General features: G+C 36.8%; 1 long non-coding RNA gene across 1 annotated transcript in view; it reads right to left on the bottom strand.

The window, feature by feature from the left end:
- Window positions 1-222: 222 nt before the first annotated feature.
- Window positions 223-23,869, bottom strand: part of LOC132532805 (uncharacterized) — a 311,216-nt gene continuing 287,569 nt past the window's right edge. Inside the window, exon 2 of the long non-coding RNA XR_009544731.1 lies at window positions 223-588. This is a non-coding gene — a long non-coding RNA (uncharacterized LOC132532805). The remainder of the gene's footprint in view (window positions 589-23,869) is intronic.

The raw sequence follows: 23,869 nt of genomic DNA, 5'->3' as shown, positions 1-23,869 counted from the left end.
ACTTTATATAAACTGCTTTTCTTGGACAAGAGACTCTCAGGACCATTCAACACTACTCTCTTTCCTTCCAGCCATTTCCTTATGCATTTTCAGCTTTGGTATACTTTAATGATAGAATTCACTATTAAAGCCTTATAGAAAAATTTATTATTATTATTATTATTATTATTATTATTATTATTATTATTATTAGCGAGCACAAAATCAAACCACCATCCACTGTAAAGAGGCAAAGATGTTTATTCATGAATTGCAATCCGGGCCGAGTGGTGACTGATGTTAGTCTACCAAGCTCGACCCTGAACAAGGCTCAAACCACACAATTTATAGGAATTCAGACTACACTCAGGGAGGGGGAACACATCACCTTATCAACCTACATCCAATAACAGGCTATAGAAAACACAAAATCCAATCATTTCAAACTTAGCAAAAGCATGATCCATTCAAAGCAAAGTGCTGGCTGGTTTCAAACATTTCAAAATCACACAACCAATAGAATCTAGCCCGGTAGGGTCACCACATCCCCCCGCAATCAGCTGCTCCCTCCTAGAAAATAATTTCCTAGTGCAAAAGCCCTGATAAGCTCTGCCTGTTTGCAGGGTCTTGGTAAACAACCGGTGGCTTACTGATTCTTGGTAAACAACCAGTGGCTTACTATTAGGTCCTGTTCTTCAAGGGGGAAAGGGCAAGGAATTTTCCATCTCACACTACAAGCAACTTATACTAAAAGGAACTTGAAAACTTCTGCATAAAAAGGGAACTTCCAGGCTACTGCCTTTTACAATTATTATTATTATTACTATATTTACTTGAAATCATCTTGAGCTATGAAATCTAATGGCAAGTTTCAAAATCAATGAAATGGGGATCTGGCTTAATACAATTACAGAGTATAATTTTGGTCGCATAGTCTACACATACTTGAGAGTTTTCTTAGAAAATCATGCATGTTTATGATAGGTGAGAGGTGGGCTTACTCAGTAAAGAAACAAATGATGATCATATAGTGTATGTACAGAAAATGTAGATTACAGTGGTGATTCCTTTTGCCATGCAGACCTGTGAGAAGCCTACTCTGCAGTTAGGGAGTCTGGCCCTCACAAGGATCCGAAGGAGTGGAGGGAAATGAAAACACTCAGAGACAAAGAACCTTGGACCCACTCAGGTCTTCTTCTTCTAGCGTTTGCCCTTCTTCCATAGCCAGTCAACGGCGTCAGGTTGAAAGCTGTCAGGAGCTGCTTGTTGCTGGCTTTGAAAGTGACTGGGATCCATGTGGATTCAGTCGGCTAGGAAGGATCGTCAGTTTCCCCAATGAATGGGTACTCACGGGATGCACCACGAGAAGGTCGATCCAATGCATCCCACTCAGGTAATGGTATGAAACACAATGCTGGACATGTTTATTAATGCCATATTTATATAGCAAATTTTGGCAAACTCTCCCATGAATTTGGATACTTCACTCACTTATATAATTGTTTGGATTATGGACTGAGACATTTTCATACATTCTAATCTAGACTGTGAGAAGGTCAGAGACAAAAGGGATGTCCTCTTCTGCATGTATGTACTGAATTTCTCCTAAGAGAGCTTGTGTTTCAGCACATATTCCATGGAATTTGGTCTCTGAAGCTGACTGACAGCACATGGCATGGTGGGTTTGTCCTCTGATAGCTGATTCACAGTTTCTACTATGAGATTTGTCTTAGATGCTGCTTTAAGATGTTTTCCACCATTTATCTCCTGACCTGGCTCCCTACACAGAAGCTTTTCGGTTTGATGTAGCCCTATTGCTTTATTTTTGCTTCTGTTTTCCTTGCAATTAAATTTGAATAGTAGAAGATGTTTCTGAACCTTACATGGAAGAGTTCTGCCTAAATTTTCCTGCTAGTATTTGAAGATTCCTACCAAGACTTCTAAACTTTTGGTCCATTTAGAGTTTACTTTTGCATATGATGGTTCAGTTTAATTCTTCTGCATGTCTGAACCCAATTTTCCAAATACCATTTGTTGAATAGGGCCTTCTTACTTCATTTGATATTTTTGGCTCCCTTGTCAAAAAAAAAAAAAAAGATGTCTATAGGTGAGGGGACTGATTTCTGTACTCTCAATTCTTTTTCACTGTTCTGTTTATTTTGGTTCCAGTACCAAGTCATTTTGATTATAATGGCTCTGCAGTATGCCTTGAGGTCAGAAATCATGATGCCTCCATTCTTGCTCAATTCTCTCTGGATTTCTTTAGCTATTCTGGATATTTTCTCCAGATAAAATTTTATATCCTTTCTTCTATTTTCTTGAAGAAATTTGGTAGAAACTTGATAGATAGTGCACTCTCTTGTGCCAGGGTTCAAACTTGATTTGCACACATAGCATATGACTTGCCTGGTATACTATTCCTGTTTCCTCAAGAAAGTTCTTAATTCAGCTGACATACATTCTTACAGTCTTCTCCTCTTCATGATAATGTAATTCATAATGATGAATTTAAAAATATTTTTTCTTTTGTGCAGAGATGGAGAATGAACTCTGAGCTTTGCAATATGCATATCTTGTGGGCAGTTATCCAGGTATGTTCTAGTTTGGGAGAGAGTATAAGAGGAGGAAGAAGAGGACTAGGAAACAGAGAGAAAAAACAGGGAAAAGAGAGACATTGTAACAATTTATCATCCATGGAGTTCTTCCAAAGTCATCTATGGTACTTTCATATGGAGTTTGGGTTTGAACCCAGGGTCTCTCATATGGTAAGTCACCCTATATCAGGTTAGCTACCTTCTTGCCTCAGGATTTTTGCTGAATGTAAAAATTGCAAGTTGACATGTCTTGTTTTACATTAGTAAGAATACAGAAAATAAATAGCTTCAAATTCTTGAGTCTTCCAAAACACAAGTCATAAGGTAGAATTTAAGATACAAAGGCAGAAGGTAAGACATAAGGTGAAGCTGGACTGGGTGTGGTGTATCCCACCAAAGCAAAGGACTCTGGGGAAGGAGGGAGAGGGAAAGGATAAAGGGACATTGGGATTCTGGCATATGATAGTGGAAAAAGCACTTAGGTTGGGAGCTTAGAGTGTTTTGCAGATACTTATTATAAGGAGATAAGATACTGAATTTATGTGTCAATAACTATATTGTAAACCATTAATCTCCAAGAAAATGTGAAAATCAAACAAATAAATAAATATGGGAATAGTAGCATGAATTAGGAAAACGCTGATAAGATGAAGAAAAATAATCACAATATATCTATTCTTGAGCAGAAGTTGTCATACATAATGTGGAATTCTTAATAATACAATTGAACAGATACCAATAAGAAGGAAATTTACCTCTAGAATTAGAGGTTCATCTTTAGTGTACAATAATATACATATATTTTCATTTTCTAAGGGTCAAATGAAAAAAAATAAGATAGTATAGTAACATTAAATTGTCTAGACATCTTGCAATTTAATCTACCTAACAAAACTTGCAAGATACCACCCCCCAAAAATAAAACAAACAAAAAACTTGACAAGCTTAATTTCCTGCGTCTATTAGTTTACTAGGGCTTCAACAACAAATTGCTACAAACTAAGTGGCATTAAACAGATCAATGTATTGACTCATCGATCAGGAGTGGGGTAAAAGTTCCAAATTAAGGTGTATAAATGGTTATGATATCTTTGAAGATTATAAATGAATATCCCTTCTTGACTTTTTTTTTTTTTTTTTTTTTGGTCTCTAGGGTTATTGCTGAGGCTTGGTGCTGGTACTATAAACCCACTGCTCCTGGAGGTCGTTTTAACTATTTTCTTGGATAGGATAGAGAGAAATTAGAGAGGAGGGGGAGATAGAGAAGGAGAAGGAAAGACACTTGCAGACCTGTTTCACCACATTTGAGGCATCACCCCTGCTCAAACCCTGATCCTTGGGTGGGTTCTTACATTTAATACTATGTGTGCTTAATAAGTACACCACCACAGGGTGCCCCTTTTTGAGTTCTATATCTCCCAGTGCTTGTGGACAATCCTTGGAGTTCCTTGCCTTCTAGATACATCACTTCAGCCTCTACCTCACATGGATTTCTCTATATCTCTGTGTTTAAATTTGTTTCTCTTAGAGACACCAACCACTGGATTGAGGCTCACTCTACTCCAATGTGACCTAAAATAACTTGATTAAATCTGCAAAAACTGATTATTTAAAAAAAAATAAGTCCATATTCATGGATATCTGGAGTCAGGACTTAAACTTTATATTTTTAAAATACACAAATTTGAAATCCAATCAATGAATGAAATAAATCATAATGAGGGGGAATAGAGAAAGCATACCAAAAGGCACAGTGTAAGGCACAGTGTGAATGCCCAACTGAAGAGGTGAGTATCGATGTTAGAGAGAAGTGGCTTTGGCAAAAAGCCGTGTAACAATAAAAGCTGACATCAGGAAGATAAGACTCATTATTATTATATTCATAGCATGCATGTGAACAAGATAGATATCAGCAAAATTGCAGAAAACTACACTTTTATTTAAACCCAACTAATGAAATAGATAAGTCACTAGGAATGTGGCCCTCGCTCCCATTATTATTAACTGGAACCTTGATAAAATGGTTTATTTTCTATTTAAATCAAAGACAAGTGGTTCTTGCTTCTAAAGTTGTTATTAATATTAACATTAATATAAAGAAAGCAAGGAAGTTTTGTTGCAAATTTCATTTAAATCTAAAGGGTCATGAAAATATCATGGTCCTTTTTTTTTTTTCCTATTCAAGCTTGTTGATTAAGTTCATATAAGTTTCTGTAATACAAAAAGAGCTAATAAGAAAGCTACAGTGTTTCCATATGATAACTCCGTCAGTTCTTTTCTATGAAAATGTAAGTTTCTTTTTTTCTTTTTTCTTTTTTTTTTTTACCATAGCTTTCACTGAGGGCTGGTGCCTGTACTACAAATCCACCTCTCCTGGTGACTATTTTTTTCATTATGTTATTTTATTTGATATAACAGAGAGAAAATGAGAGGGAAGTGAGAGAGGAAGAGAGAGAGAAGGAGAAGGAAATGCACATATAAGTGTGGACCAGGGGCTTGAACCCAGTCCATGCACGTAGTAATGTATACACTCAACTGCATGAGCCACTGACCAGCCTCAATCTATGTTTCAAACATACTTACAAGGTAGCAAGCTAGCTCACCTGGTTGATTACCTGCTTTGCCATGCAAGTGATCCAGGTTTAAGTTCAACCCCCACAGCACAGGGGAAAGATTCTGTGCTATGTTATCTCCCCCTTCCAGACCCTTATCAGGAAAAATAGACCTAGAGTCATGAAGCCATGGTGACAAGTAAATATATAAATTACTAAACAAATACAGACATATACATTACACACACACACACACACACACACACACACACACCTAGAACAATCATGGACATTGGAACAAGTTGGTCAGTAAGAGTCTCAGTAGTAATGTTCAATAAAAATGCACATAGTCTTTTTAAATGCACTAAGGAATTTGCACATAAAGAAGTCATTTTTGCTTAAGTGACTTCTGCAAGAATTACAGTTATTTAAAGGGGAAAAAAGCAGCTTTAAATTTCTGACATTTACCATCCTATTATTTTCATACCAACTTTTCAGCAGATAGCAGTTTCTAGTGTGACATGCATTACAATAAATCACAGCTTTTTCATTAAACACTTCTTCAGCTCCCATGACTAGATGCATTTCTCTCTCTCTCTCTCTCTCTCTGTCTCTCTGTCTCTCTCTCTTTCTCCTTTCTTCATTTACACTTATATTTTCCATAATTTATTCAGTTATTGTATTATTTTCACTTGTCTCTTAGCACTTTGATTTTTTTCAGAACAACAAAAACCTCTCAAAATGCATTCACAGCAGAACTTGTATCCTAATATATATACTAACTGCTAACCAGAAGTCATTTTAAGAGTTATAAGCATTGTGTTCTCATTAGAAGACAGTTTCAGTTTTCCCAAGAGCATAGTAATCTCAAGGAGGTCTCTCACTGTGTCCTCTGGCATGCAAAAAAATTCCTTTAATGATACCAATTAAGAGGTGTGAATGTCATTTCTACATCTTTGTTATGTTTCAGGTCAGCAAGCCCAGGGTGCAAAACAAAGTCATAACAACCTTGATGAAGCATATAGAACTCTGTAACACTTGACCAGGAAGGCACATATTTTAAAATACTTGCACATGCATTATAATATTCATATAAAATATCACAATATATTCTTATTCTATCTTTGTTTAGTTTTACTTTCTGTCCATGATACGAAAGAATAAAAATGTATGGAATATGCCACTCTAACCTCTCCTGGTTTTTCTGTTTGTTTTGTTTTGTTTTACCTATCTGGTTGCTATTACTTGTGTGTTTAAGGATTATGTACTAATATGCCACATATTTCCTTAAATAAATAAATCAGTGCTCAGTATAATATTACTTTTATCACTTTATTCAAGAATAACAAGTAAAGTAATTCTTTTATACCTTTTAATATGACCTTCACCAAAAATTTTTATCCTTTCCTTCCTAATATTTATAAACACCCTTTAGGCAATAATTTGTCACCTTTATCTGGATCAGCTTCTAAGTGCCATTTAAAAGTGGTTCCACTCAATAAGTTAGTAAAGATCCATGAATTCTGGGCTACTCTACCTGAGAAGTCCAAAGTAAATTATGGAGGAAAATGGTGGCCATTTTGCTGTATTATAAACCTACAGAAGTAGAAATGCTGTATGTTTCATTTTGGTTTGGTCTCCTTCCCCCCACCTCTGGGAGAAATTGGTTTGGCCCTTGCTAGTTTGGAGCCTCTCTCCCCACCCCCTATGCTATGTAGTTCCAGAGTTCTTGGCGCTGCCGCATGAGAGGAGGCAGGACAGATCTGTGTGGTGATTAGTTTAAGGGTCTCTCTCTGCCACCAGAGCAGAAAGACAGGAGAGCACATGTTTGCCCGCTGGTGAATAAAGCCTCTCTGCCCAGCCGTGTGTCTCTGGTCGTTTCTGTCTACCACCACGAAGCTAGCCCGGCCTTCTGGAGCTCCGAAATCTAACGACACAGAAAAACTATGGCCTCTACAGTAAACATTCAAACTCCTTTTGAATATAAATAATACTTCCTAATGGTAACATAATATGTTAATAGTAATGATTCTTACACACCAAATTGTATAAATTATATCATATCCGCATAGGTTATTTTACAGTATATAATTAATTTAGTTGTGAAAAACACTATATTTTTACAGTAGGATTTCTTAGATGTTTACATTAAGAACACACAATAAAGGGGTCTGGACAGTAAGTAACACACCTAGTTATTAAACTCTAAGACCTGGGTCAGAGTCCCTGCTCCCCAGCTGTAGGGGTGGTGGTGGGGGTCACTTCATAAGCAGTGAAGCAGTTCTTTCTCTTGTCCTCTTTAATCCCCCTCTCCTCTCTAAATTTCTTTCTGTTCTATCAAGTGAAACAGGAAAAAGGAAGCAATCGTTGCCAGGAGCAGTGGATTCTTAGTACCAGCATAAAGGCCCAATGATAATACTGGTGGGAATTAAAAAGAATACACAGTAAAACCAAACTAAAAATATAGTTAATTCATGTTTACATAATCAATATTGATGCCAATGATTTCAATTGTTCTAAGCATGATAATATAGAAATACACTTGAAAAAGTTTCCAAGATTGGGGAAATAGTTCAGTGATAAAGCTCAGTATTTTCATGCATAATTCTAGGATTGATTACAGAACCATGTATTATGGAGCTGATCAGTCTTTTTTCATCTCTCTTTCCTATAAAAATCACATATACAAACATACACACAAATAAACAAACACTTAAATACATACATGAATGCATGTATGGGTACACCTTTAAAAAGAATTTCAGGGTCAGGTGAATAGCTCAACCTTAGAACATAAGACTTGCATCCCATAGACACCAGATTCAGTCTCTAGCACTGGTAAATCACACAACTGAGGGGTGGTCTGCTCCCTTCCATAAAATACAGTAAATAGGTCGTCTGCCCAGGGAAGTCAGGATAGTGTTATGGTAGTGTCCACAACTTGGTGGCTGAAAATCAGTAAGTTATGAAGCCGGACAAATTGTTTAATAATCAGGAAGCTAAAGGTAAGGATAGAGCAAATGGAACTAAGGGTCTTCGTATGGGAAGAAGTTAAGAATTTGATTTTAGTTACATTCCAAGGCTCCTATGTCCTTGCCTTTCCAGAGCTCTACCCAACTAGAGAAGGACAGAAACAGACTAGAGGTATATGAACTGATCTGCCAATGCCCATGCTCAGTGGCAAAGCAATTACAGAAGCCAGACTTTCCACCTTCTGCACCTCATAAAGAAGGGTGGGATTGGGAGTCCGGTGGTAGCAGCAGGTTAAGCTTACACAAGGCATACTTACCCGGTTCGAGCCCCTGACTCCCCACTTCCAGGGGAGTCTGTTCACAGGCGGTCAAACAGATCTGCAGGTGTCTATCTTTCTCTCCCCCTCTCTGTCTTCCTCTCCTCTCTCCATTTCTCTCTGTCTTATCCAACAATGATGACATCAATAAAAACTACAACAACAATAAAAACAACAAGGGCAACAAAAAGGAAATAAATAAATATTTAAAAAAAGAAGGGTGGGATTCTGAAATCTGGTAGTGGAAATTGTACCCCTCTTATCGCACAATCTTACTGATCATTATTAAACCACAAACAAACAAATAAACAAACAGAACAGATATTGGGGTAGTAAGAGTTCATTAAGTGTTTTCTGAATTGAAATAAGATGTCTTCATACAACACTTGCTCCTGTTTCCTAACTGCATAATTCTGATCAATAGTTTGACTCTTACATACACTGGTCCCAGGAGACAAGGTGCAGTCCCCAAAAATGAAATATGCAAAAGTAATGACCATTGAGAATGAAAGTGCCCAGTTACAAATTAAAATTATATTCTGGACGAAATGTTAGCCTGATTACTATATGTGGTTAGTGAAATGCCCATTGTTTCAAAATATAAAATTACATAACCTATTATCTTCTTTAGCTGAAATGGTCAGTATCTCCAACTGATTGTCACATAATATATTTGTTGAATTAATTAAAATCTGCTTATTGGGTTTGTGAAAAAAAACAGTCTGCATTAATATCTTGAGAACAAAATCTGATCTGCATAGATTCTTAAATAAAGGAAGTTTTTGTTCTTCATGTGAGAAAGAGAGATGGAGAGAGAATGAGAGAATGAGGTCCATGCTCCCAGATGGATGAAGACTAGGGGAACTTCTGAAGGAGATGGGAAAGGGGACTCTGGTGGTGGAAATTTTATGGAATTGCACCCCTCTTATCATACAATTTTGTTAATCATTATTAAATCACTAATAAAAATACAGTGAATAAGTCTTAAGGAACAATCTAAAATATCTCTTCAAAGAGTTCCGAAGTGTTTATAAACTATTTCCTCAACTGTGTTATAATGTAGTCACAATTTTTGTGTATATATATATATATATATATATATATATATATGTATATATTCCCCTTTCTTTTCTTTCTTTTTCTCTTTCTTTCTTTCTTTCTTTCTTTCTTTCTTTCTTTCTTTCTCTTTCTACCAGGGTTATCATTAGGGCTTAGTGCCTGCATGATGACAATATTGATTTCAATGGTCACATTTTTCTTCTTTTTTTCTTATAGAGTTAAAACAAAGTAGAAATGAAAATAGAGGTGGAGAGAGAATGATATCTGTTCTGTTTATTTTTGTATTAATAAAATAAAGTAGTTATTATAGATCAATTCTTTTCAAATCTTTTGTGTATTTTAATTTATTTTTTATTGGATAGAGTTAGAGAATAATTAAGAAGGGAGGGAGAGATAGAGAGGGAGAGACACAGAGAGACACCCGCAGCCCTGCTTCACCACTTGTAAAGTTTTCCCTCTGCAGGTGGGAATCAGGGGCTTGAACCTGAATCCTTGCACACTGTAATGTGAATGCATAACCAGGTACACCACCACCTGATCCCAATGCCCTTTTTTTTAATTAATTATTTTTTGTTTTCACCAGTGCTGTCACCAAGGGTCTATTCTGCTTATAAAGCTTCCCCTATGCAGGTGGGGATTTGGGGCTTGAACCAGGTCCTCAAATGTGTATAGAAGTTATCTTTAAAATGTTATGATAATCATTGAATTGGAAAATAATCTTATGCCATAAATCAATTTTAGAACATAAAATCGAGAGAGGAGGGGAAGATAGAGAGGACGAGAGAAATATAAACATTTGCAGACATGCTTCACTGCCTGTGAAGTTAACCTCCTGCAGCTGGGGAGCCGGGGGCTCGAACCAGGATCCTTGACCTGGTTCTAGGGCTTCACTCCACGTGTGCTTAACCTCCTGTGCAACTGCCCAGTTCCCAAGGACATGATATTTTATACAATCAATTTTCATTATCATCAAATGCTTGGTTTATTGACATTATTTTATATATGAACATTCCAAAAACCATACAAGTTACATAATTTCTCATTGCAAGGTAATAAGTAAATATTTTTAGAGTCCAACAAGCTATAAGAGACATAATTGCATTCAGAGTTCTATATACTCTTTGCCTCCAAAACACTAAATTACTTTCTGAGTATTAATTTCTGGGAACATATTGAATATAATCAAATTCTCATCCATATTCGAAACCATTATTACCAGATTAAATCAACTTAAATTAAATTATTGAGTGTTATATTTAATATTTATCAGCAGAACTATTTAGAAGTATACTAGCACTTTCACTTTCACTAGTTTTCTTTTTCATTATTAAAATCATTTATTTTATAAAGAATTGTAACTCAGGGATAATGGAATGCATATTTAAATATGAAATGTCAATTCCTCTGTGTGCAATTAAAGAATCACACCGACTCCCAAGAAAGAGATAATATTCAAAAACATCCTTGAACATATTTTATAAATGTCTATGCCAAAATATACACAGTTGTGTATAAACACACACACACAACTGCCTTACAACTTCCATTTGTGTATCTATTTCTACTCAGATATTTATAGATAAATATTTTTCCAATTAACCAGATTTTTTTTAATTTTAGGGGGGTTTCTTTTTTCTTTTTTTAAAATTTGTATTTATAAAAAGGAAACACTGACAAAACCACATGATAAGAGAGGTACAACTCCACACAATTCCTACCACCAGAACTCCATATCCCATCCCCTCCCCTGATAGCTTTCCTATTCTTTATCCCCCTGGGAGTATGGACCCAGGGTCATTATGGGGTGCAGAAGGTGGAAGGTCTGGATTCTGTAATTGCTTCCCTGTTGAGCACTGGTGTTGGCAGGTAGATACATACTCCCAGCCTGTCTCTCTCTTTCCCTAGTGTGGCAGGGTTCTGGGGAAGCAGGGCTCCAGGACACATCGGTGGGGTTGTCTGCCCAGGGAAGTCCCGTTAGCATCATGTTAGCATCTGGAACCTGGTAGCTGAAAAAAGCATTAACACAGGAGTCGACGCAGGTTAAGCGCAGGTGGTGCAAAGCACAAGGACTAGGGAGGGATCCCAGTTCGAGCCCCTGGCTCCCCATCTGCAGGGGAGTAGCTTAACAGGAGGTGAAGCAGGTCTACAGGTCTCTCTTTCTCTCCCTCTGTCTTCCCCTCCTTTCTCCATTTCTCTCTGTCCTAACAATGATGACATCAACAACAAATAATAACTAAAACACTAGAAAACAAGGGCACCAAAAAGGGAAAAATAAATATATTTTTAAAAAGTGTTAACATATAAAGTCAAATGAATTGTTGAATAACTATATGTTTTAATGATCTTTCCTCATATGCATATACCATTTAGTTACTTAGTCTTTTAATAACGGGATTCTATCATCTTTAAAACATTATATATGCCTATTGTTTACCTGATCACTTACTGATTAAGTTACATATACAGATAATTACTTACAGGTAGTTACTTAGCTCATTTCTATTGAATAAAGAATCCTTTATATTTTGGGGGGTGGTGAATGTGGGCAACTTTATACTCATTGGTTAAAAACAACCATTCTTTCATGATCATTCTCCTTGACAATCATTATATTCTCTGCTCCTGGAAGTTTGGCTATTTTATATATTTCATATATATGGAATCATATGATACATGTCCTTATGGAACAGACTATTTTTATAATGGTTTCCACATATGATGTCACAAATGGGATTTTCCTCCTTTTGAAGGCTGAATAATAAACTTCTTTGTTTGTGTCACATTTCTCTTCTCCTCTCAACCCCCCTGCCCCTAGTGCTGGAACATCATAAAGGTCTGAACTCACCATTTCTAGCATACTTTTTGTTTTTCATCAGGGTAATCACTGTGACTTTGTGCTTGCATGAGTTCACAATACACACTGGTTAATTATTATTTCCATAATTGTATATATATATATTTGCCCATTTCTTCCATGGCCCTGCCCTCCTCTCTGTTCTAAGTCAAATTTATACCCACTGTCCTTCCAAATGTTTTCTTTTTTTTTTTCTCTCTTCTCTCTCTAGGTCTTGATGGAACTGGAGTTCAGAGCCTTCTTGTCATCCTCCCCTAACATTTTTGCCCCTCAGGGAGTACAGATAAAAATTCTTTTGGGATTGCAGAAGGTGAGAGTTATGGTTTCTGTAATTGCATCTCTACTGGAAAGGAGCGCTGGTAGGTCAATCCGTACCCCTGACCTGTTTCTATCTTTCTTTAGTGTTCTAGGTCTGGAGAGGTATGGTTCTGGGATGCGTTGGTGAGGTCTTCTGCCCAAGTGAGGTCAAGATGGAATCATAGTAGTATCTGCAACTTGGTGACTGAAAGACTGTACTACATAAATCAGAACAAAATATTTAATAAACAAGAGCCCAACAGTAGAAATAGAGTAGATGGCATTAGGGACCTTGGGGTGGAAAGAAGCTAGGAAGTCCATTATAAGAATGTTCCAAGAGGCCCAGGGTGTTAATCTTTTTTGCCTAAGCTTGATCACTAATATGTAGGTAGACTGGGAAGAAGGTGTTAAGAGTTAAAATAGAACTAGAAGGCTAGTAAAGGCAGAGAGTAGCTTCTAAACCTGAAGAAAGTATAAAAATATAATTAACTACTTACCCCATTGCTCTGACCCTTGGCCCATATAAATTCACTTTTAGCACAGGAGCCTGTGTAGCTTCTAAGTCCCTGCCAGTCTGAGCTAACAGCCCTTGGTTACAGCTGGAACATTCTAGGCTGCCCTCATATCAGGACAAGTCTTCCTTGAATAGTAGAGTAGGATGGTCCAGATTCCCTTCAGAAAGTGGGGCAGACCTTACCATTGCAACCTTATTGTGAGGGTAAGATTGAGAGGCCTATGAAAGGTCTTATGATGATGATGTTCCTCATGGAAGTGACCAGTGAGGGTGGAAAGAGGGATCTATTAGAGATCTTGACTCATACTGTCTATGGAGAAACCCAAAGATTCCCTGACTAGGGACTCAGTTTATGGGATAGTCTGATATTGACTACAAAGGACCAATCTCTTTCCCTTTTGTAGTCTTTTCTTTATCTGATGAGTTTAGACTTTCTTCCAGTTGTTAAATCATTGAGTATGATTTGTTGTATCCAATCTGGTATTAAGATTACTGAGTTTGGCCTCAAGTTAGGGAGGAAAGAAACCTAGGGTTTTTGTGTAGTACTAGGAGAATTACATGCAAAAGGTTAAAATCAGATGAATATATTCTGCATTGGTGAGTGTTTTGCAGACATCTATCACAGGATGATAAGAATTTTCCCCTATGTCAAAAATTTACCCCAATAAAATTATAAAACTAGATTAGTAAAAATAAAATAAAACCACTAAAGACTTTATGTAAGTCTTGAAATTGTCAAACTCTTAAAAGAAACTATAGGAGGAAAGATTCATGATAATGATGACCTTAGCAATGATCTTACAGAGTGGCATCAAACTTAAATCATCTACACAGCTAAGAGAACAAACTGACTAGCTACAAAGACAATCTACAGAATGGGATAAAATTCTTGAAAACTATTTATCAGATATAGGGTCCCCTTCCAATTTACCATCTTTTAAACTAATATTCATTTGTTATTAACAATATGTTATAAGATTGTGAGATTACAATGTATAGTTCCATACCACATTCCCCCACCAAAATTCTGTATCTCCATCCTCCCACCTTTCAAAGATAACCAGTATAGTTCTCACAAGCCTTCAAAGCAGTTTGTTTGTTTCTGTTTCATTTGCATATATGCATATATACAGACAATTCAAGTAAATTAATCTCTGAATTCCACATATGAGTGAAGCCATCTGGTAGCTGTTTTTGTTGCTTTACTTATTTCATTAATAATTATCACCTCCAGTTCCATCCATTTTTCCCCAAAGAACACAATATTATCTTTTTTTTTGATCACAGAGATTTTTAATTTTTTATTTTCCTTTTGAGTTGCTAGTTCATTGGAAACTGCTTCACTACTTGGGAAGCTTTCCCCACTGCAAATGGGAGCTGAGGACTTGAACCCAGGTCCTTACACACAGCAACATTTGCATACTACAAGGAGTGCATCCATCAACCCCTTCTTTATTATTTTTTAAATTCTTTTTATTTCATTTAATTATGTCTCTGCATTACTCTGTGTGCTTCTTATTTTAGTTTACTCTTTTGTTAGTTCACTAGGTAGATCTTTATATAATTGTATTAACTATTCATTTTGTAAAATGTATTTTTTTAAGATATACTTTTACCTCTAAATTCAGATTGTGCTAATCCTAATTTTTTTTTTTTGTGGGGTGGAGGTCTTTCTTTATTTTGAAGTATGAATAAAAGAGAATAATTTTATTCAATTTAGATCAGGTAAAACAATAGGCAATATATATATATGTAATATATATATATATATAGCCATCCATGTACATTTATAAAAAATGTCCATTAGAAACAACATTATAAACCCTTTTGTGGGCCTCTATAGGACCTGCCCTCAGTGGAACAATGGTAGAAACTGCTCCACTCCCTGAAGGGGAGCTGGGTCAACATACTCTGGCATTTGAAGAAGACTAGTTCTGAAATTAGTGTAGCCTAGAATCTTCCCAGCTATGACCATGAAATGCGAGTTCAGATCAGTGAGGATGTAGAGGTTACACATGCTCCTGTGCTAAATATGAATAGATAAGGGTACTAGGATAGATTGATATGGCTTGCAGTTAACTGTAGTCATATACTTTTCTCATATTTGGGAGCTAGTCTCTGCCCTGATCCAGCTGTCTAGTCCTATTCCCACCTCTAGCACCAGCTTCCCGGACAATAGTTTTAGCCCACCTGTATGTTAAGCTGTCAGGCTCAGGCAAAAATTAGTAAAGCCATGGGGCCCTTGGAATATACCTAAAATAGACTTCTTAACTTTTTCCAGAACAATGACCCCAGATCTCATCTGCTATATTCTTAACTCTACGTTCCTGATTATTAAACAATTTGTTCTTCTTTATATCTTATTAATGTTTTTCAGTCACCAAGTTACAGATGCTACAATGAGATGCCAACCTGACTTCTCTAGCAAACAACCTCACCAATGTATCTGGGAACCCTACCTCTCCTGCCCCACTAGGGAAAAAAATAGAAACATGCTGGGAGTATGGATCTACCTTTCAACTTCCATGCCCAGTGGAGAAGCAATTATAGACACTATACCTCCCACCTTCTGCACCTCACAAAGATCTTTGGCCCATACCAAGAGGGATAAAAAATAAGGAAGTATCTGATAGAGGAAATGGGATACAGAACTTTGGCAGTGGGAATTATATGAAATTGTACCCCTCTTATCCCACAATCTTGCTGATCATTATTGAATCACTAATACATTTTTTTTTATTTAAGAAAGGATTAATTAACAAAACCATAAGGTAGGAGGGGTACAACTCCACACAATTCACACCACCCAATCTCCATAACCCATCCCCTCCCCTGATAGCTTTCCCATTCTCAATCCCTCTGGGAGCATGAACCCAGGATCATTGAGGGTTGCAGAAGGTAGAAGGTCTGGCTTCTGTAATTGCTTCTCGGCTGAACATGGGCATTGACTGGTCAGTCCATACTCCCAGTCTGCCTCTCTCTTTCCCTAGTAGGGTGGGTCTCTGGGGAAGCGGAGCTCCAGGACACATTGGTGTGGTCTTCAATCCAGGGAAGCCTGGCCAGCATCCTGGTGGCATCGGGAACCTGGTGATTGAAAAGAGAGTTAACATAGGAAGCCAAACAAATTATTGAGCAATCATGGACCCAAAGGTTGGAATAGTGGAGAAGAAGTGTTAGGGGGGTACTCACTGCAAACTCTAGTGTACTTATGCTTTCAGGTATATATTTTGCAGTAGTTTATGGATACGTGTGAACATAAGCTCTCTATCACAGAAACTGGTGTATATCTAGGTTATGGGACTTTGTTAGAAAGTGAACCAACTGAGATGAAATTAGAGTGTACTATAAAAGGAAAGGTCTCACCCGAGTAATGAAGCTGAAGGGTTGTCATTCCACTCGTGAAGTCTCTGGACACAGTCTGAGGTAAAGCATGTTGAGGTGGCAATAGTTGCGCTGGTTAGGTTGTGATAGGCGGATGCAATATTATTTGGTATGGATTGGGAGATGCATACGGGAAAGTGGGCCCTATCCAAGGGTTCAAGGACTGGGGGAAGTAGGGGCTCTATAGTGGAGATGTGAGCTTCCTGCTGTCTTAGGGTTACAAAAAGCAATTGATAGTTAATGTTATCATCACATTATTTGGTAATTGGGTTAACTTTGAAAAGTCCTTATGTTATGGTTTGCTGTACAGTATCCAGTATCTTGTATATAGCTGTGCTATTCGATGCTTCTAATCTACTTGTTCTAGGCTTCTAAGAGAGCCCGCATATCAAATACACAGCCTATATATTTAAAAGATTCAGTTTGTGTTTTGAAAAACTTTGAGACATACAATTGATTTTCCCCCTCTCATATTAATCAACTACTGATTTATATGTCTACATTTTGCTAGGAGTGTACATGAACACCATTCCCAACACGAAAAGACTGTGACCCATCCATCCCACCCACTCGCACCCCCCACTGGCCCAGGAAGCTGCATGTCTACCCCTCACCACAGGGTTTTTACTTTGGTGTCCTAATTACAATTTAGTCAGGTCCTGCTTTTAGTTTCCCTTTCAGATCTTCTTACTCAACTTCTGTTGATGAGTGGGATCATCCCATACTCATCTTTATCTTTCTGACTTAGTTCACTTAACGTAATTCCTTCTAGCTCTGTCCAAGATGGGTCAGAGAAGGTGGGTTCATTGTTCTTGATAGCTGCATAGTATTCCATTGTGTATATATACCACAGCTTTCTCAGCCACTCATCTGTTTTTGGGCACTTGGGTTGCTTCCAGGTTTTAGCTATTATGAATTGTGCTGCTATGAACATAGGAGTACATACCTCTTTTTGGTTGGGTGCTATGGAGTCCTTGCGGTATAACCCCAGGAGAGGAATTACTGGATCATATGGATGGTCAATGTCTAGCCTTCTGAGAGTTTTCCAGACTGCTCTCCACAGAGGTTAGACCAATTTACATTCCCACCAGCAATGTAAAAGGGTTCCTCTGTCCCCACATCCTCTCCAGAACTTGTTGCTGCTGTCCTTTTTGATGTATGCCATTCTTACAGGAGTGAGGTGGTATCTTAGTGTTGTCTTAATTTGCATTTCTCTGACAATCAGTGACCTAGAGCAGTTTTTCATATGTTTGTTAGCCTTTTGGATCTCCTCTGTAGTGAATGTTTTGTTCATATCCTCTGCCCATTTTTGGATGGGGTCATTTGCTTTTTTGGTGCTAAGTTTGCTGAGCTCTTTATATATTTTGGTGATTAGTTTCTTGTCTGATGTATGGCATGTGAAGATCTTGCAAGAATCCTATCTGTCACAACAAGATAAACACAGACTTAAAGTGAATGGATGGAAAACTATCATACAGGATAACGGACCACAAAAAAGGGCAGGAACAGCCATTCTCATCTCAGACATGATAGATTTTAAATTAAATCAAGTAATAAAAGATAGGCAAGGACATTACATAATGTTTAGAGGATCAATCAGCCAAGAAGACTTAAAAATTATTAACATCTATGCACCCAATGAGGGTCCATCTAAATACATTAAGCACCTACTGAAAGAATTTAAAAAATACATCAATAGTAATACAATAATAGTGGGAGACTTCAATACCCCAGTCTCACACTTAGATAGATCAACAAAGCAGAAAACCAATAAAGATACAAGAGAATTGAATGAAGAGATCGACAGACTAGACCTCTTGGACATTTTCAGACTCCTCCACCCCAAAAAACTGGAATACACCTTCTTTTCAAATCCACATAACACATACTCAAGGATAGACCACATGCTAGGCCACAAAGACAGCATCAATAAATTCAAGAGCATTGAAATCATCCCAAGTATCTTCTCAGACCACAGTGGAGTAAAACTAACTTTTAACAACAAACAGAAAATTATTAAAAGACACAGAATTTGGAAACTAAATAACATGCTCCTTAAGAAACACTGGGTCAGAGACTCACTCAAACAGGAATTTCAAATGTTCCTGGAAACTAATGAAAATGAAGACACAACCTATCAAAATATTTGGGACACAGCTAAAGCAGTACTGAGAGGGAAACTTATAGCCATACAATGACATATTAAACACCAAGAAGAAGCTCAAATGAACGACCCACCGCACACCTCAAGGACTTAGAGGAAGAGGAACAAAGGAACCCTAAAGCAACCAGAAGGACAGAAATCACTAAAGTTAGAGCAGAAATAAACAACATCGAAAATAAAAGAACCATACAAAAGATCAATGAAGCCAAATGTTGGTTCTTTGAAAGATTAAACAAAATTGACAAACCCCTAGCCAGACTCACCAAACAAAAAAGAGAGAAGACTCAAATTAATAGAATTGTAAATGATGGAGGAGATATCACAACTGACACCACAGAAATCCAGAGAATCATGCAAAACATCTATGAAGAACTATATGCCATGAAGCTAGAGAATCTGGAAGAAATGGAACAATTCCTAGAAACCTATGCACTTCCAAAACTGAACCAAGAAGAACTACAAAATCTAAATGCACCAATCTCAGACAAAGAAATTGAAACCGTTATTAAGAATCTTCCCAACAACAAAAGTCCTGGACCAGATGGCTTCACAAACGAATTCTACAAAACTTTCAGGAAACAATTAGTACCCATACTTCTTAAGCTTTTCCATAAGATTGAAGAAACAAGAATACTCCCTTCCACCTTCTATGAAGCCAACATCACCCTGATACCAAATCTGATAGGGACCGAACAAAAAAGGAAAACTACAGACCAATATCTCTGATGAACATAGATGCCAAAATATTAAACAAGATCTTGGCCAACCGAACCAGATACAGCAACATATCAAAAAGACTGTTCATCATGACCAAGTGGGATTCATCCCAGGAATGCAAGGTTGGTTCAACATCCATAAGTCAATCAATGTTATTCACCACATCAAGAAAAGCAAAGCCAAAAACCACATGATTATCTCAATAGATGCAGAGAAAGCCTTTGACAAAATCCAACACCCATTCATGCTCAAAACTCTACAGAAAATGGGAATAGATGGGAAATTCCTCAAGATAGTGGAGTCTATATATAGCAAGCCTACAGCCAACATCATACTCAATGGATAGAAGTTGAAAGCATTCCCCCTCAGATCGGGGACTAGACAGGGCTGTCCACTGTCACCGTTACTCTTGAACATAGTATTCGAAGTTCTTGCCATAGCAATCAGGCAAGAGAAAGAAACCAAAGGAATACAGGTTGGAAGGGAAGAAGTCAAGCTCTCACTATTTGCAGATGATATGATAGTATACATAGAAAGACCTAAAGAATCCAGTAGAAAATTACTGGAAGTTGTTAGGCAATATAGCAAGGTATCAGGCTACAAAATCAATGTACAAAAATCAGTGACATTTCTTTATGCTAACGCTAAATCTGAAGAAGAAGACATCTAGAAATCACTCCCATTTACTGTTTCAGCAAAATCAATCAAATACCTAGGAATAAAGTTGACCAAAGAAGTGAAAGACTTGTATGCTGAAAACTATGAGTCGCTACTCAAGGAAATAGAAACCGATACCAAGAAATGGAAAGATATCCCATGCTCATGGATTGGAAGAATAAATATCATCAAAATGAATATTCTCCCCAGAGCCATATACAAATTTAATGCAATACCCATCAAAGTTCCACCAAGCTTCTTTAAGGGGATAGAACAAACACTACAATCATTTATCTGGATCCTGAAAACACCTAGAATTGCCAAAACCATCTTGAGGAAAAGAAACAGAAATGGAGGCATCACACTCCCAGACCTTAAACTATATTATAAAGCCATCATCATTAAAACAGCATGGTACTGGAACAAAAATAGGCACACAGACCAGTGGAACAGAGTTGAAAGCCCAGAAATAAATCCCCACACCTATTGGCATCTAATCTTGATAAGGGGGCCCAAAGGATTAAATGGAAAAAGGCGGCTCTCTTCAATAAATGGTGCTGGGAAAACTGGGTTGTAACATGCAGAAGAATGAACTTGAACCACTTTATCTCACCAGAAACAAAAATCAACTCCAAATGAATCAAAGACCTAGATGTCAGACCAAAAACAATCAAATACTTAGAGGAAAACATTGGTAAAACACTTTCCCACCTACACCTCAAGGACATCTTTGGTGAATCAAACCCAATTGCAAGGAAGACTAAAGCAGAAACAAACCAATGGGACTACATCAAACTGAAAAGCTTCTTCACATCCATAGAAACTATTAAACAAACTAATACAAAATTTGAAAAAGAAAAATAAAAAATAATAATAAGCAAATCATTAAAAATTTAAAAAAAATCCCAGTGGTTGTGGTTGCAACTTCTGGGTATAATCTTCTTTTTAATTCTCTTTAGGTGTTATTACTACTCTTTATAAAAAAAAAAAAAGCAAGAAAGAGAGGCAGGCTTGGAGTATGGAACAAGCTATCAATGTCCATGTTCAAGAGGGTAGCAATTACAGAAGCCAGACCTTTCACCTTCTGCACCCCATAATGATGCTGGGTCCATACTCCCAGGGGGATAAAGAATAGGAAAGCTATCAGGGGGAGGGGATGTGATACCGAGTGGGAATTGTGTGGAGTTCTACTTCTCTTATCCTATGGTTTTTGCCAGTGTTTCCTTTTTATAAATAAAAATTTTGGATCTTAAAAAATAAGAAAGATGAAGAACAAAGAAAAATAAGATAAAGCAATTTTAAACATTACTTATGTTGATAGGACAAAAAGTAATTTAGTGGGGAGAGGGGGAAGTAGAAAGAGAGAGAGGCAAGCACTGCTTTATTGCTCCCTGAAACTTCTCTCCAGCAGTGGTGACCATGGGTTTGAACTTGGATTCTTAAGCTTGGCAATACAGCTTTCATCTTTTACATGCATACTAGCCTTTTTCTATTCTTTTAGTTACTGAGAGAAGGATGTTCAACTTTCAAATTAAACTTAAGTATTGTCTATTTTTCTCTAATGCTATTAATTTTTGCTTTGTGTGTCTTGAAATTATTTTGTTCAGTCTATACACATGATAATTGTATATTTCAAATGATTTGAGCAATCATCTTTATTAAAGTCACTCTTCATTTCTTGTCACTTATTTTGTAAAGGCAATTTTGTCTAATAATGATACAGTAATGGGGCTCTCTTAGACTTCCTGATTATATGATATATCCTTTTATTTTTACTTTAATTGTGCATTCAATTTTAATGTGTATTTTTAAAATATTCTGCTTGATCTTAATTCACAGCTTTTTGAAGTCTCTGGTTCCAAGTCTTGTGGATTAAAGAATGACTAATCTACTCTCTCCTGTCAATCTGGACTAAATCTTCCATGTTTATCATCATTGTATGAACTGTTCTCAATTTGGTAGCTCTGCTCTAAATTCCATTCAATCTTTTAAAAATATTATGTTATTTTAGTTCAGTGGGATAGAGATGGTGATTAAAAGACACAGAAAGACCAAAGCACTGCTAAACTCTAGTTTATGGTCATGTTGGGGTTTGAACCTGGGGCCTTGGAGACTTAGGCATGAGTCTTTTGCATAACTACTATGGCATCTTCCCAATTCAGTTTCATTCTGTCTTAACTTTGTACATTCTCAGACAACTATTCACCGAGAATTCAGATGAAGATCTGAAAATTTCTGTTTCCTCACCATTAAACATCAGATATTATTTTTCACTCTGCCCTCATGATCCCAGATTGCTATTCTAAACTTTTTTAATGCATTGTAGTCTCAGTGGTATTGCCATACTGGAAAATTCCATATTTCTATACCATTTTTGAGGATAGTTTCTCCAGGATGGAGATGATCTTGAGATTCACTTCTTGAGATTTTTATTTATTATTTTTAACTAATTCCATACAGTTTGTTTTCCATTAACCAAATTCTATTGTGTCATTCAGTACACATTTACAGGTGTTTATTCTGACACGGAAATTTTGATACAAAATCTGTTACCATATTTAAGAAGCCTTTAGTTTTCATCTTTTTCAATCTAAAGCAAAGCTTTTCTCCATAATTGAATATATCTGTGCTGACATGTTAATATCCTCCAGGGGGAGCCAAAATATTACTCTGCGGGGATAATGCACCTAGATCTCTGAAGTCCCCAAACCAAGAAGACATTTCAGGGGAATATGTTACAGAAATACTTTGATTTTTCTTTTCTCACAGTGGGAAGGTCCACCTAAGTCAATCTAATCACTGGTTACAGGGAGATTTCCTCAGGAAAATGTCCACTGGCTTGAAGCCATGTTTGAGAGGATGATTTATAGCTTCAGAGAAGTGTGCTTTGCACATTCCTTATGTGTCTGGGTCTGGACTTTTCTTGATTTATTTCTTGTTTCTTGACAAAAACTCACTATTACCTATCACCTCATGGTCCTTCCTGTAGATTTGCAACACAGTGATGGAACTACTCTCTTTCTTATGACACTCACAATTACATGTCTAGTCTTTTTAGATGGGGTACATTTTTTTTCATTTGAAAATTCTATCAAAAAAAAAAAAAAAAGCTCAGTACTATCTTTGACCTAGGATATAAAGTAGTAACGTGGTAGGATTGCATTAACAACAGTTTACTATGACTCTGAAGCTTTATTCAATGAATTGCATGCTACTGTTATATCTGAGGCACTAATTGTATATCTTAGTAATATACTCAGAAGTCAACACTCAATAAGAATACATTCTATCCATCCTGGTGCAATGATTTTGGAATTGAGAGAGTTGTTTGTTTTTGTTTTGTTATAATCATTACCTAGGAACAATTACAGGCAGGCAGCCAAGAACTGTTATGACTTCATAGTGTGTCACTTATTAGGATTAGGAAAAATGACAATTATCTTCACTAGCCTATGGAATTCAGATGTAGTTGCTGAAAATAAGAAACCTATAGATCCCACTAGCTTAATGGAATCAAAGCATTAGAGATACCTGTTCAAGGTCTCAGAAGTGATGGAACAATGTTAGGGAAATTTGTGAGTCGTGAAGACATTCAATCAAATAGTATATTTGAAGTTTTGAAGTCATGATGAATTTGAGAAAAAATTAAGAGAAAATGAACTAATAATGGGTGGCATCTGTTGTTTGGCTTGTTTCATTTCCTCCATAGCACGTAGAAATTCTTAGATACCAACTGGGTGTCATGTAATTCAACTCCATCCTGATTCATTGTAACCCTGAAATAAATATTAGTCTTCAGACTAATAACTTGA

This window comes from Erinaceus europaeus, chromosome 14 (genome assembly GCF_950295315.1).
Source record: "Erinaceus europaeus chromosome 14, mEriEur2.1, whole genome shotgun sequence".
Taxonomy (NCBI): Eukaryota; Metazoa; Chordata; class Mammalia; order Eulipotyphla; family Erinaceidae; genus Erinaceus; species Erinaceus europaeus.
This window is presented reverse-complemented; position numbering and strand designations above follow the sequence as displayed.